This window comes from Anolis carolinensis, chromosome 5, assembly GCF_035594765.1.
Source record: "Anolis carolinensis isolate JA03-04 chromosome 5, rAnoCar3.1.pri, whole genome shotgun sequence".
NCBI classification, from domain to species: Eukaryota; Metazoa; Chordata; class Lepidosauria; order Squamata; family Dactyloidae; genus Anolis; species Anolis carolinensis.
The window spans coordinates 68,334,537-68,348,387 of record NC_085845.1 but is presented as its reverse complement, the minus strand read 5'-3'; the positions used below and the strand labels follow the sequence as shown (position 1 = coordinate 68,348,387).

The 13,851-nt window shown below is 39.8% G+C and overlaps 1 protein-coding gene across 3 annotated transcripts in view; it reads left to right on the top strand.

The window, feature by feature from the left end:
• The window catches only part of mtnr1a (melatonin receptor 1A), a 105,685-nt gene that overhangs the window by 26,561 nt on the left and 65,273 nt on the right, over positions 1-13,851 (top strand). The window lies entirely within an intron of this gene.

Sequence of the window (13,851 nt, the reverse complement as noted above, 5' to 3'; positions counted from 1 at the left end):
GAATGCCAATGTTTTTGATAATCTGCTATGTAAACTAGTGAATGATGCCACCAATATATACTGACGCCTTAATTTCAGCTTACAGCATTAGCATGTTATGAGTGCTGCCCAGCTTTTTTGGGCGTATCTTTCAGGCCTTTGTCAAAGCTTTCCCTGTCATTTCTAATGTTTGTTCAGATCTTTCCTAGCAGAATGTCATCTAAGGTTGACTTAGCACAGTTTGCTTATGTTATGAGAGCTTCACAGGCTACCAGCGGAGCTATGAATTGGTTTGCATTTCTTATAGGCAGGATTCTGCATTATCATTCCTTAGCACATTTGCTCAAAAGCATTCTTAAGCAGCACTCTGAAAGGGTCTCTTCTCTTCTCTTCTCTTCTCTTCTCTTCTCTTCTCTTCTCTTCTTGAATTGCCAATTGAAGGAGAGTATTTGAGGTTCTGATTTGTATTTATCTTACAGTCAGCCCACCTTATCCATGGATTCAACCAGCCAAAAAATCCAAAAAAACAAACCTTGACATTTGATGTAAGGGATACTATTTTTATTATACTACTGTATATAATAGGATTTTTGGGGCTGGAACCAAACCCCATGTGCTCACTGTATTTAATATCTAAAGTCTGCTTTCTTGGAATGGAGGAATATTTTTGTTTTGGTTTCCATTTACTGTGTCCCTTGTTCAGGGTGTGTGTTGTATCCTTATTGAACACCATGGTGTCTAATGGAGAGTAATTCAAAAGCGGGGATCCAGGTTAAAGTTAAGAGTTGGCTGCTAGCTCCCATAGCAGTGGAGCTGTATTTTTCTGATGCAGTGCCAGTCCAGGTATCAATGTTTAACCGGAGTAATTTGGCACTGAATAGGGATACACTTTTTTCCATTTTTGGTGGTCCTGAAAAATCTACCCAGTAAGCATATATAGAAAATTAGAGTATAATACTGGAGATATATTAACACACATGTGTCAAATTCAAGGCTCAAGGGCCAAATCTTGCATGCTATGTTATTTTATGTGGCCTTCCAGATGCTGGGCTACAATTTCTGTCATCCTTGTCATTAGATATCCTGTCTAAAGCTAATGAGAGTTGTGATACAGTAGCATCTGGAAGGTCAGGATGGCCTTAGATACAAGGCTTGTGAATGTGATGTTTGACATTAAAACGTCCTTTAACCATTCCCCAACCTCAGAGCCATAAGTGCTGTTGGGATTATATTCCCATTATCCCCATTCTGCATAGCTGATAATTAAAAGTGATGTGCGTTGTTGTTCCATAACATCTGGGGACCCAAACTGGGTACGAACTAAAGACCACTGACCACGAAGTAAAAAAAAAAAGATAGTTGAACCTCATTTTCCATGAAAATGAGTTTGACAGCCTTGCATTAACCTATCATGGAACAGCAGTCTGTAATGGAAGATTAGTAAGCAAGTGCCATGTAAAAGCACTATGGAAAAACAATTTATGGTGAACTCTTTCCTTATATTTCAGATTGCTATTGTTCTTACTGGGAGTCCCCAGTGGTGCAGTGGGTTAAACCTCTGAGCTGCTGAACTTGTTGACTGAAAGGTTGGCGGTTCAAATCCGGGGAGCGGGGTGAGCTCCCGCTGTTAGCCCCAGCTTCTGCCAACCTAGCAGTTCGAAAACATGCAAATGTGAGTAGATCAATAGGTACCTCTCTGGCAGGAAGGCAACAGTGCTCCATGCAGTCATGCTGGCCACATGACCTTGGACATGTCTACAGACAATGCCGGCTCTTCGGCTTAGAAATGGAGATGATCACCAACCCCCAGAGTCAGACACGACTAGACTTAATGTCAGGGGAAAACCTTTATCTTTACTGTTCTTACTAGAAAATTCTAGTGAGTCAATGGAAGGGTCAAAGGTTTCAGGTAAAGCTTCATCTACGTTTCTTTGAGAGTCCTATGAGAGTAATCTACCTCAATTTTCTCCATTTTTCCTTGATTTATAATATCTTTAGACAAACTCAGCCATATTTTGGGATTATGGTGAATCTCTGACCTTTTCCTTCACCCACATAAATAGAAATCAGCAGCTCCCTTTAATCACAAAATTGTGTAGTTTGAGACATCTTAGCCTTATATGTACAATCTGTATTCACACATTATTTGAACACATGCATTGGGTTGGCCTTATCTTGTGGCAGAGTGAGGCAATTGCCTCAGTCTGCAGATGTTTGGAAGCAGTGGTTGTTGCCTCCATTGTTTATCCATTGTTACTGTTTGATGACAGAGATAAGTATGGCACACAATTTCTCCTGGGACTCAGAAACTACCCGATAGCCTTAAGTCTGGTACAAGACATCACCCCATTGCCAGAGATGAAGTAAGATTCATCTGCCAAGTCGGCTGGCTTCCATTCGTGGGAAGAAGAAGGGGACACTATTTTGTCCTCCAAAATATCGTGACCCATCCGTTTCAATGAAATGAATGGGGCATGCTCAAACGTACGCCTGTGCTCTGGATAGAACAGTGCTTATAGCATTCCTGTCATCAGAACAATTTGTCATCATGAATTGCAGTTTGGCATTGCATTCACAATCCATTTAAGAAATGTTTCTGGTGACATGGTTTCAGTGATTATGATAGAGGCTGCAAGAAGAATCAATTGATTTTAGTTTTAGAAATGTGCGGTTACTATATGACACCATTGTTCTCTTTAATGGGGGAAAAACAAAATAATTGGTGACTGTGGAGAAAACTTTTTATAGAGGGAGCAAGAGAAGGATTGAGTCTGCAGTCAACATTTCAACATTTAATGTGAAAAAAAGTTGGGAATCCAGTGATGGCATCAGTTGTCAGAGGGGTCGTCTGCTGGATCTGAACTTTAAAGGTCCAGAATTTTTAGCTGCTTTTTAAAAAGTTCAGAGTAAAGTCCAGAATGGATTCACCAACACATTGAAATGGAATCTAGTAGCTGCCAGTTGTGCATGTGTAAACAGAGACAGATGTGCACTTTTGCAGTGCTTGCACTATGTCTTGCACAAATGTAACCATGCATGGAGTTCTAAAATGTGAATAGTCATACCTATGACCAGTTGGGAAGTGTGCAACAAACAGGCTTTCATCAATAAGAAAAATGCAATCTAAAATTGCATAAATAAATCTGTTCCCTCTTCGGGCAAGAGTAACGGGCAGGCTCTGAGGAAGTTGGGTGGGATTGGAGGGGATATGAATTTTAAAGGCCATTTTAGAGTGTTTACTGTATTTTAATTTTGTTTTTATCACACTGTTACTATGCAATTGTTTTTTAACTTTTGTATTGCTCTTTTTAAACTGTGTAGTGTGGGTAGATGTTAGCTGTCTTGAGCTCCCATAGGGAGAAAGGTAGAATATAAATGATGATGATGATACTACCGTAAAGTGTGCAAGCTAATGTGTGTGTGTCCATGAGTGATAGAAAAACAAAAGCTGTCAGACCGATACAAACAAAAGAAAAATAATAAATTTAGATAGTATTTGGAAGAGCTGGAGGGTCTCATTTGACTTGGTAGGTTTAGAACAGTAGTTCTCAATCTGGGATCCCCAGATATTTTTGGCCTACAACTCCCAGAAATCCCAGACAGATTACCAGCTGTTAGGATTTCAGGGAGTTGAAGGCCAAAAACATCTGGGGACCCCAGGTTGAGAACCACTGGTTTAGAAGAAGCAGACTTTAAGCAACCTGAATGTAACATGTCTATGACTTGGACAAGTGAGTTGTGTAACATGGAGTTTTGTTTTGTTTTGTTTTTCAAAATTGGGGGGGGGGGGATGGAGAGTTTTGTAAATTCATTTTATTCAATTTTCCCATTTTTCAATAAAGGTACCAGAATAATATCTGTTGGTATGCCTGTTGTGAGAACAGATAGCCATAAAACTCTGTGGGTGATGTTGAGCCAATTCTCTGTCATCAGCTTGATCTTCCTCATATTGTTATATGGATAAAGTTGGGATGAGGAGAGCCACATATGGCATTTTGCTGGAGACAGGGTTGCCACGCCTCTCAGATTTTAAGGGAGACGCCGGGCTTGACAGTAGTATGTGTGAAAAAGATCTTGGAGTCATCGTGGACAACAAGTTGAACATGAGCCAATAATGTGATGTGGCAGCTAAAAAAGCCAATGGGATTTTGGCCTGCATAAATAGCAGTATAGTGTCTAGATCCAGGGAAGTCTTGCTACCCTTCTATTCTGCCTTGGTCAGACCACACCTGAAATATTGTGTCCAATTCTAGGCACCGCAATTGAAGGGAGATGTTGACAAGCTGGAAAGCGTCCAGAGGAGGACGACTAAAATGATCAAGGGTCTGAAGAACAAGCCCTACGAGGAGAGATTTAATGCAGAAGGGAAGGCTGAGAGGAGACATGATAGCCATGTATAAATATGTGAGGGGAAGTCATAGGGAGGAGGGAGCAAGCTTGTTTTCTGTTGCCCTGGAGACTAAGACATGGAACAATGGCTTCAAACTGCAGGAAAGGAGATTCCACCTGAACATTAGGAAGAACTTCCTAACTGTGAGAACTGTTCAGCAGTGGAACTCTCTGCCCTGGAGTGTGGTGGAGGCTCCTCCTTTGGAGGCTTTTAAGCAGAGGCTGGATGGCCATCTGTCAGGGGTGCTTTGAATCCGATTTTGCTGCTTCTTGGCAGGGGGTTGGACTGGATGGCCTATGAGGTCTCTTCCAACTCTATGATTCTATGATTAAAGGACAATTCCGTATTTAAATAAAATGTCCCTCTTCCCATTACATCCTGGGCCGGGAGGTCAATTGTCCCATATTTCCACGGATCTGAGTGTCCCTTATATTCACCTTTGACACTTGGCAACCCTGGCTGGAAAGACAGAATAGACATCTAACATGTGTACACATACATATCTACATAGGATCCTGGAGATAAGTGCCGAGTTTAGGGGTAACTCAGGGTGTGTACTATAAAAGCATTAGTTCCCTTTGCCTGCAGAAAGTGTATCGCAGTTTCACACCCTCCAAGTACCCCCATTTGGCTGGGACAGTCCTGATTAATCTTCTGGCATCACTCTTTTTTAGCTGTGTTTAAAATGCCCCACTTTGCCTGGCCCACTTTGTCCCTTTGTCTTCCCCTTGCTTCAGTTACTGAAAACTGAGAAGTAGTTTGCACTCAGTTAACTCAGCAGGGAGGAGAGAAAAGGCGGAGAAGGAATTTTGCCGTCACTAGCAGGCTCCTATATTGTGCTTAACTGTCAGTACAGCAAAATAGCCAAATTCACTGACCTTTTCTCCTTTTGTATTCGTGAGGCAATTACCTCGCCACATTGTAGAGTGCGTTAAACATATTGTAAAGTGTGACTGGAGTGAGAAATGGAAAATATTTCAAAAACTGCAGCTGTACGTGTCCCATATAGTCTCTTCAAACGACTTCTATATTGAGTGACTTCAAAGTGTAGGTCATTTCAATCCCTCTTGAGATGATTAGTCATTTGCCCTAGTGTCTTCTTTTCTAATGAGCATTATATTTAAGAATGACAACAATTACTGCAAAGAAAGTAGAACAAGGGTGGTGGTGTTTTTTCCCCCAAAGGGCTGTCAGATGAAAAAAAATTTGGTCATGAACTGCAAAGGAATCTTGTGGCATTTTTGAGACTAGAGAAAAAAGTTGATATCATAAACTTTTGTGGACTTGAGTCTGCTTCATTAGATCCTTATGTTCCCAACTTCTTTCTCCCAGGCCCCTTCTACACTGCCATATAAAACCACACTATGTGCTTTGAACTGGAATATATGAGTCTACACTGCCATATAATTCAAATTATCAAATCAGATAATCCACATATGAGTCTACAATGCCAAGTACCCCAGTTCAAAGCAGATAATCTGGATTTACATGGCAGTATAGAGGGAGTCTTAGTCTCAAAGATGCTACAAGATCCCTTTGCGTACAGACACTCATGGCAATCTCTTTGATGTGGTCAGGAACTGGCAAACACATTAAAATTCTCTTCAATATTATATTACAGTGAAAGATTCTTGATTATTATTATTATTACTTAAAATCAATACCCTCTTCTGCTATTTCTCTTTTATAGAACACCACCCAAGCAACATGGAAAATGGAAGGGGGAAAGACGGAATTGGTCCTCCATTTACCCCTCCCTTTTTGATCATGTTGGCAATAGGGCCAGTATTAGAAAATGCAACAAGTAATGACCACCAGTGATTTTTGTACCCTGTGGTCACAGCTAAGCTGAAGACATTATGGGGACCATAAGGGTGACCACCCAGCAGCAAAACTGGGTTCAATGCCATTGGGCCATAATTACCTCTTCCCACCACTGGGCTGGCTCAGTGCCACACAGTGCTGGCACCTTCCTGACACTATCAGCAGCTGGCTTTATGGATTTCCCTGGAGTGCCCCACTCTGTATCCTCCGGCTTATGTGGCCAATATAGATGGGCCTCATGGTATTTAAAGGCAAAAAGAAGTGAAGGAGAATTGGCATAGTCTTATATATAATACCCTCTTATCTTAGATTATCTAAGATAGCAGTCTAGGGGCCCTTCCACACAGACCCAAATTGTGGAACCTGTTGCGCTTTTACTGGAGGCATCCAAATGACGCATCCCATAAAAGTGAATTAATTTAGAACAAAGTAGGGTTTCCCTGCTTTGTTCCAAATTAATTAGATATCCGGTAAGACCTGGATCTTAGGTAAGATCCGAGTCTTATCAGGTGTGAGCCCTGTGTGGATTGGAACTAACAAGTGTCCACTAAATAATAACAATGTATTAAATATCATTAAACATTGTATTGTACACAATAAACAAATATAAATTTCAGATGAATTGTTACAAAAGCCAATCAAACTGTTGCATTCACAGTATGATGAATGGTAATCAACTTTTTTGGTTATTTTCTTGTTTCTTCTTCAAAGAAGAGTAGACCCCTGATCCACAACCGGTTTTGACTACTTATAGTCTTCGTCTGGTGGTAGGGTCTGCAAGTATTGGGTAACATTAATACAATTGTACAAAGTGTTTTCTGGCTTAGTACAATTAACAACTATTAATACATACTACTTACTTTTGTTATTTAGTTCAAACAATTCAAGCATGTATTCAATAAACCATACAGTTCCGCATCATGAGATCCCAGGCCCAATCCACATAGCCATCTCCATGAACCCAGAAAACTAGGGGGGGGGGGCACCTCATTCTGGGAAGTTTCTGGGTGTCTGAGTGTCATCCCAGTAGTTACCAGGATGGCATCTAGACACCCTGCCCAGGAAAGCCCGAGTTTGGGGGCTCTTTTCGGGTCAAAAACCCACACTGAAGTGGGTTTTTTAAACTTGTTTCGGCCTGGGTTTACCCCTGTCTGGAAAAGTCCTAGGTCAGAACCAAACTGAAATTAATCCATATAATCTAGATTGAGACCTCGATGGTGCAGCACGTTAAACCGCTGAGCTGCTGAACTTGCTGACCAAGAGGTCGGCAGTTTGAACCCAGGGAGCAGGGTGAGCTCCTGCTGTTAGCCCCAGCTTCTGCCAAACTAGCCCTTCAAAAACATGCTAATGACTTTGGAGGCATCTACAGACAACGCCAGCTCTTTGGCTTAGAAATGGAGATGAGCACCAACCCTCAGAGTTGGACATGACTAGACTTAATGTCAGGGGGAAAGCTTTACCTTTACTAATCCAGATGTATAGAGTTACATGGCAAAACCCACACTTGAGTTCTTTGTCCAATTGACCAGTAATTTTCATAATACATATGCTTGGAACTGGTCAGTAATGGTCACAATCCTTAGGGCCTAGTGGTGGCTTTTGAAAAAGTAGCTTCATGTGTCATGGCTTGAAAGGACAGAATGGATTTGACTTTCTCAAGAACTTTCCTACTTCCTATTCCTTTGCTGTTGTGAATTTTTAATCCTTGGTTTCACATTTAAACACTTATAGAACAATGGGTTTTGATAGCAGTAATGTCTTCAGCTGAAAATAATTATACAGATGCTCAAAGCTGCAAATGAAAAAAAAACAGCTCCCATGCTCATCTAAAAGAGGTTAGGGGAAAGGAGTGAAATATAAAGAGAATGAAATCTAAAAAATGTGGGAAAATACATTCATAATCATACTGTGGTTGTATTTCTGTATGGATACATATTGCTTCTTAAACTTGGTGTACTGTGGACTTGAATAATATGGATTTTTAGCTTTAATCCTGAATACAATTCCTTAAAGTCTGCTTTTTATTTCACTCAGCAGATATTTTTTTCCTGAATTTCTAAAGCTGTAATGTTCTGTTTTAATACTTTGTCCTCTAAGAGCAGGTCAGAATGTAGCTTCTCTCATTGTCGAGGGAGATAGTACTCAACATTTAGAAAAGAAAACATGACTAAAATAAGGTCAGCTGCATATGAGCTGTTACTAATATGTATGAACAAGGAAAATATTACAGTACCATTCATTTGCAGCAATGTCAGAAGGATTAAAACAAAACCCAAAAGCAGATAGAAAATACTACACTCAAAATGTACAGTAATCAATCCAGTCAACAACTAGATCCTTCAACATTTCTGTGAATTTAGAATAGTCCCATACTCTAACTGGGATGTGTAGTGTTCAATTGTTCAGTAGCTGCAAAAACTTGGATAACCTTTATTCCCATCTGTTTATACAAAGCTATAGATTGCATGTATGATGTGTATGTTTATTTGCTAGTTAACTGAGTGCAAACTACTTTTGCATTTTGAACTCAGTATGTAGTAACTGAAGTAAGCTGAGGACAAGGGGAGAAACTGGGGTGTATAAAAGCATCTGAAAAATTGGGATGATGAGAGAATTAATTAGAATTTTCCTTGCCAAACGAGGACAGATGAAGTGAATGTTACCTGGGTTCAACAAAGGGTACTGTTACTAATCTCTTCTGTAGATGCTCTGATTGTTTTTGCATGAAAATGCCTTTGAAAACTGTCCAGAATCCTTAGCTGGAATAAAATGAAGGAGGCCAGCCTTTCAATAGTGCAGTTGAAATATGCCTATTATACCAGTCTATTTTTAAAAATAGCTTAATCACCTTCCTGGTCATTTTAAAACCCGCCCTTCATTTCTAGCCTCCTGCTGGCTTAGTGTCTTCATTCATCTGTCACTGCATTGTATCAGCGCTGCTCACCACCCTACCATTTGTATCAGTGTTGTTTGAATGGATCAGCACAACTTTCCTTGAAATCTCCAGTACCAGCCAATATATAATCGAACTGGTGTGTAAAGCACCTCATTGGTATGGGAAAATTCAAAACTTGGCCAGGATGGAGCAGAAATAATCAATTGGAGGCAGAGCTTGGAATCAATTTGTTGTTGCTGTTCCTTGTTATGTGCTTCTGAGTCATTACTGAATTAAGACAATCCTAAGAATCTATAACAGTTCAGCTATTTTTAATCTGTTTATCATATATTTTGAATATTAAAAATCCTTAAACAAGGACAAAGAAAGTACAACCCTTGAACCCTTGGCCAATCTGAAAAGTGGCCCCCAGACCATTGTTAGATGCCCATCCCTGCTCTAGTGTTTTGCAAATGATACTGCTGCTGGTAATGTCAGACCATGCTGTCCTTTGCATTATTGCTGTGACTTCCTTTCTTTAAGCCTGGGGTTCTAATTTGATGCTAACTGTAAATGGCAGTTGGACATATTTATTAAAAACAAAAGTTCATAAAGAAAGTCATTGCACGCATAATTCAGCTCAGTGATAGACTTGCTGTTTAACTAGTGATCAGCTAAACAAGATTTCATTATCCCAACAATGTTATCATCTCCAGTGGTAAATTAAAAACTGGCAAATTGTGTGAAGTTTGTGTTAATATTACCAATTATGGTAGTAACAAAGCAACTTATAAGTCTGGATGTATCTATAAGGCTTGTGCATTTCGGGTGAATCACTATGTGTTTCTGCTCACTGGATAACTGAAGCCCCTAATATCCGTTTTTCAGCGCCTCCTGAAAACGGGGATGCTGCCAAATGGGCATTTTCATTCTGCATCCAGAAAAATTGTTCTTTCTGGCCCGTTGGTGGCAAATGAGAACTTACTAGGTCCCCCCTTCCCCTGGGAGCCTTTCCTTTCGTCCCTTCAAGGGAGCCTGAACAATGGGGTTAAGAAAGCACCCTATCCAGCCCATCATGGGAGGGGGACTTCCTACAGGCTCCCCTTCCATATCCTTCATTAAGACCTGGATTTTAAAAAAAGCATCAGAATTACCAGTCTTAGGTTTCTGGATCTTTTTCCTGTAGAGGAGGAGACTGGGTTTAATGCTTCTTAAAGCTGTTCTCCTCTAGAGGAGAGACAGGCTTGCACCTTTCTCTCCCAGGGCCAGCACCAGCAGCACGTAGTTTTTAAACTTAGGTATTTTAAGGAGGCCCAGGGAAGGAAGAGCAATGACCTGGAGCTCAGTGGAGTGAGCTATCCTCCCTGGATTACCTTAAAAATCCCGTCTCTTGCCTGCAATCTCCTTTCTGCTTGGGGTTTTGCTTCCTTAAAGCTGTTTATACTTTCTACTCTAGAAGAGAGGTAGGCTTCTCTTTTTGTTTGTTGTGATTATTATTATTAATAATAATTATCTTTTTGAAGGAGAGGAAGGGAAGGAGAAAAAGAAGCAAAAAGAGTGACTCTTCAATATCCCAAATGCGTATGCGCACTCCACCCACTGTCCCTCAGGTCCCCAACTCCCAGTCAGTCCCACTAAATAAAAAGAATCAGGAAAATAAAGGAATATCAAAAAGATTCAACTATGATGCCAAATAGGAGAGGAGGAGCCGAGATTGACTCCCGGTTGCTTTCATGTCGGATGGGTTTTCGTACTTGGAGGGCCTTTACTGTTACTTGCTCCTAGAGATACTGAAGGTACTGAAGATACCAGAGGTACCGAAGAAAACGGATTCACACACAACCCTAGTATCTATGTAGTTTAGATGTGTTGTGTATTAGGATGAAAAAAGTCAGTCAATCACTTTGATTATATACTGCCTTTTCCATAAGATGAGCACTCAAGGAAACTGAGAGAATAAAAAAGAATTCAAATAAAACTATAGCTAACATATAAAAAATTAAAATTAAAATAAACTTGATTTTAAAATCATATAAAACATTAATTTGAAAGTATAGATTCAAAACAATACAGTGCTACCACAGAACATTTGCCATATAAAATAATCCTAAATGTATAAAATGACCACAGAGGTCTTCATTTGATGACAGAACAGCAAGAAGAGAGCCAACCTAGGGAGGGAGTCCGAAAGAAGTCACAGAGAAGGCCTTATCCTGCATGGTTTCAAAAAGCCTCGACAGTCTCAAATCACAAATGGCTTGACATGCAAACATGTACTCATTAGTATCTCTTGTTTTACCAGCCTTTCCATGACTTAAAAGTTATCAAGGGACACTCTCCTCCACTTATTCAGGCATTGTATATTTCAGTTACTGAGAATACATTGTTAGTTTTCAATCACCAATGGAAGAATTGTTTCAGTAGCAGCTCATTTTTTTGTTTTACGAAGATGTTTTAATTAGTGAATCTCATTGTTGTGTTGCTTTTGCTGCTTTTTTGTTTTGATAGCATGGCTGGGAGCTCTGTTTTAATTATAGCTTAATGAATCATACCATTGCCTGTTATAAGAATGAAGGGCTGTTTAAAATATTTTAACATATGATTGGATGGACAAATGAATGAACAGGATGCTCGTATATGGTGCACAGTATGAAACAGATTGGCTCATTTTCTCACAAGTTTTTGTGAGTGAATAAATGGTGTTTCAGTCTGGGATTTTGTTGTTGTTATTGACCATCTATCAATGTCCACTTAAAGTGGCCCTGTGAATGAGAGAATTTCAAGGTCATCGAGTACTTTGCTCAATCTTCCATCCGTAGGGCTGTGGCTTCCTTGATTAAGTCTACCCATCTATAGGCAGTCTTTTCCTACTGCCTTCAACATTGCTGAGCATCATTGTCTTTGTAGTGAATCATATTATCTCAGTATATGTCCAAAACACAATAGTCTGAGTTGAGTCATCTTGGTTCCTAGTGAAAATTAAAATATGATTTGCTCTAGGACCCATTTATTCACCTTTTTAACAGTCTTTGGGATGTATAGAATTCTTCTCCAGCAGAATATGTTAACTTTCTTCACTGTCCAGCTTTTACAACCATAAAGGACCTCATCATAAAGGCTGCTGGAATTGCCATGCATTGTGGCGATTCCAGTGGTGCATGTCAGGGGGCATGGGGAACCTGTCTGCTCACACCCCACATTGCCTGACCCACTCAGCTGGAGAGAAGCATCAACTGTCAAGCTTCCCCGATTGTTCCTGGTGGGACGCAGGAAGCCTCCCATGTTACTATGGTGGTGGCATGTTCCCCTTTGCCATCCCTTTAAATACAGAGCCCCACCAGAAGTAGTTGTGTATTGTATAATGGGAGCCGGCAGGCTCCATGCTTAAAGGTACAATGAAGTGGGGCATATCTTCGATTCTTCCCCCATCTGATTATTTCGGCACAGTCACTGGGAACACTATTGCATAGGTGGCTCTGACTTTGGTAATACTAATACCATTTATTGTTACACTTAAGGACCGTATCTAACTTCTTTGTAACTCCCCTTTCAAGAGTTAAACTTTTTCTAATTTCTTGACTACACTCTCCATTTTGATTTAATGACTGTGCCTTGAGCTCTAAAAATCTTTTAACTATTTCAATGTCTTCATTACCTGCTTTAAAGTTATGTAAAGTATCTATGGTAATTAAATCTCTGGGTAGGCTTCAACTTCACGTTCAATGTGATTATTTTCCATGGGGTTGCATGAAGTGTGAGAAAGATACAGTTTGACTTGAGGCACTGATTAAGTGTCAAAAACAGGATTGCTGCTTGTCAGCTGTATAAAATTAGGTTTGGCTATCATCCAGCCAGTGTTGTTAATTTCTGTGGAAGACATTAAACATTTTTTAGCCCTAGAAAACAGGTCTAGATCAATAAACCATTTGCATTCTGGGAGAGTAGGTTTCAGTTTGAACATGAACAAAAGCTTCTTAATCGTAAGAGCAGATCACCAGTGGAAACAGGTACATGGAGGGCAGTACATGTCTTTGGTTGTCAAGATAATAGCCATCTGCTCTAGATTCAGATTTCTCACACCAAGCAGGACTTTGGATCCCGAGACACCTTTGAACTGTGACCTGATTCATGTGAGAATAACTCTTTTGGTGGAATCAGTAGATCATAAATGCTTACATTTGGTTGCATTATGTCCACACTCTTTGTTTTCTGTCTTTCAGAATTCATTCCAGGTGATTTACTTTTCTAATAAGAAATAAGATTTTGTATTTGATAGGAAAGAAGAAATTCATGTCAGTTCTGTGGGAACTAAGATCTTGTCATCCTTGTGATACTCAGAACATCTTGGCAGTCTTACATAAAAATGTTTCCTCATATAGTCTTAACTGGCTTTTGCACCAAAATGACCAAAAGCTTTCCTCTTAAATGGAATACAAAAAACAATAAATAAATGGATAAATATTTAAAATCAGGGGTCCCCAAACTGAGGCCCGCAGGCCAGATGTGGCCTTCAATGGCATTTATTCGCCCCTCATACTCAACTTTAGATTTAGGGTTGCCCTAAGTCTGAAACAATTTAAAGGCATACAAACACAACAATTTCAATTAACTTGACCGTCTCATCAGCCAAAAGCAGGCCCACACTTCCTATTGAAATACTAGTGAGTGTATGTTAGTTAAGATTATTCTTCATTTAAAATATTATATTGTTCTTTCATTTTTTTGCAAATAATTTTTTGCATATACCAATAAGATATGTGGGGTAGACATAGGGATTTTTTCA